Raw genomic sequence first — 2,732 nt, forward strand, 5'->3', positions numbered from 1 at the left:
TTTAATATACATACATACATATATACATACACATATATATATATACATATATATGTATATATATATATTATTTTGTATTAACGAAGATTCTGAAAACACAACACCTGTTTAACGTTTCGAGGTAACACGCGGACTGTTAGTCAGGACTCAACTACCGCGCGATCGTACTGTCTCGCGGTCTCTCCCCACTCCTCGCGCTTTTACCCCCACTCCGGTATCATCGAAGTCTACCCTACTCTCTCTTTCTCTCTCTGTACATTTATCTACCTTACTCACATCTTAGGCCTTCCAGCGAAAGGTCCTGTTTTAGTTCTCGTTCTTCTAAAGCCTTCGTGATTTCTCGATATTCAAAATCATTCCTAACATTCAATAATCGTCATTGTTAATACATACATCATTTCGAAATCTTTTTATTGTTTTTTTTCTTTTTTTTCCATTGATTTATATACATTTATAATTATTAATCGTTGATGTTATCGAAAAATGTTATCGAAAATGTTATCGAATGATATTTATTACGTTTATAGGAATATATAATATTAGTTCGTTTTTAAGCAAAATTTAGATCGTTTAATATAAATTAGGTTAGTTTTAATCTTGTTTGAATATAATCCATTGAAATTATTTTAAATATCTATTTTATCTTATGATTAATATAAAGAATTTATGATTATCTGATATAAATTATATAAATTATTATCTTATATAAATTAATGAAAATATATATATATATATATATATATATATATATACATGTGTGATTTTAAAATTATCTGATATAAATTATATCGATCATTTTAATCTGATTTGAATAATTTTATTGTAAATAATATCGAATGATATTATTTATACGATAAATAATTTCAGTTCGATTGAATTGATTTTGGAATAAATTTATTAAATATTTTCTTTAATAATAATCAATTATTTCGTGATCCTAATCTTAGTAAATATTTCACGGTCTCTCGAAGCTTTCGACGTTAGGACAATTTCTCTTTGGACGTGAATTTACTTGCAAGCTGCGTCATAGAATACACAAGGCACGTCATTCGATTAAAGCTTTAGTCCCACGCGTTGTCCTCCCTGTCATCTCTCGTATCACAATCACCTCGATTCTACAGAGAAACGGATGATCGTCTATATCAAAACGTATTTACTAACCTCTCGCAGCTGGTAATTCGATCTTTAAATGAATCATAAACACGCTCACGTTCTTCTGACATAGCTAACGTATTCTGGCAAGGTAATCTCTTATACATATAATATGCTCGTCCCAAAAAAATTATTACAAATATTTCACGATAAAAGATAATTATTATAATATATTCGTTAATATTATTGTTTATAAAAATAAAAAAAAATGTTATACAAATAAAAATATAGTTATGCGTATTCTTCATTTAAGGTATAATAATATCATTAAATCATTTCATAAATTCTAACCTAGATGTAATCTTCATTTTATAGTTAACAGGGTTCGTTATAAAAAAAACATTGTTACACGCGCATTAAACATTGATATTGATTAAAATCAACTCGTAAAGATTTTCATCGTCATATAGAATAACGTTTTTATATTACGATCCGATAAAAAAAAGCTCCTCGTAACTTACATACCTACCCATACATACATACACATATACATATATATATATATATATATATATATATATCAAATATAATAAAAGCAAAAACGCAGTCGAGTGACCCAACTTACATACAATCGGTAAAAATGAAATTAACAAATAATTGTATTATATTAAAAGTTATTATAAAAGTTTCGTAAGAAAACTGAATAAAAATTATTATATTATTTCATATTTGTATTAATACACACACACACACACACACATATATATATATATATATATATGCATGTATAATCGATTGAGCCATTTTAAAAGATGAAACTTCGTACATTTTTAATTTGTAATTTATCGATCGGTTGGTTATAGGACGTCTCTATGCAAGGAACTCACGTCATCGTAAAGAGCATGCCGAGGTCGAGGTAATGAAACGATCGTAAAAATGATATCTTCGAAAAGAGTATCTTTCTTTCTCGAACGTGTAGCCATCTTTCCATGTTGGCTCGAGAACAAACCAATATACGTACATATATCTATTAACTTATATATATATATATATATATATATATATATATATATATATATATATACCGAATATACCGAATATACGTAAGATTACATATATACAGAATATACTTGTAAAATATACGTAAGAATATATAAATGCAGAATATACATAAGAATACATAGGAAAGTATATACAGTAATACATATGTGTAAAAATATATACAAATATATACATATTGAACATACATATAAAATATACATAACATATATATATATGTGTAATATATATATTTTAATCATTGACATCGAGATACATCGCGTTATATGTTAATTGAGACATTAATGATACTTTTGTCCGACTTTGTAATTTTATTGATATATTTTCGTAATTAGTATATCCAAAAGATTTTCAATGTGAAAAGAAAAGGATTTTTCTATAGTGGTGCTCTTGTACAATCTTCGAAAGCTCTCATAAGCTTTGCAGTATCCACGCCATTGTTCTTTTCTTTATAAAGAGAAAGTTCTAATTTATTATTAATTATAATTATGTCTCGAGTGTATGATTAACGTGAACGTCATTCCTTTGTGTTCTCAAAAATCACCTTCATTTTTTATCGCTTCACTATATTCGTTGTAAGT

General features: G+C 26.6%; 1 protein-coding gene across 4 annotated transcripts in view; it reads right to left on the reverse strand.

The window, feature by feature from the left end:
- LOC118441422 (neprilysin-1) overlaps positions 1 to 145 on the reverse strand; it is a 95,773-nt gene extending 95,628 nt beyond the window's left edge. For 2 of the 4 annotated variants that reach the window (XM_085660281.1, XM_085660278.1), the window contains exon 1: positions 15 to 145. The gene's annotated coding sequence lies outside the window, so the exon portion shown is untranslated. The remainder of the gene's footprint in view (positions 1 to 14) is intronic. The other 2 variants (XM_085660279.1, XM_085660280.1) reach the window with 2 other exon arrangements.
- Positions 146 to 2,732: the final 2,587 nt, after the last annotated feature.

Source organism: Vespa mandarinia, chromosome 11, assembly GCF_050613455.1.
Source record: "Vespa mandarinia isolate Hongniang chromosome 11, ASM5061345v1, whole genome shotgun sequence".
Lineage (NCBI taxonomy): Eukaryota > Metazoa > Arthropoda > Insecta > Hymenoptera > Vespidae > Vespa > Vespa mandarinia.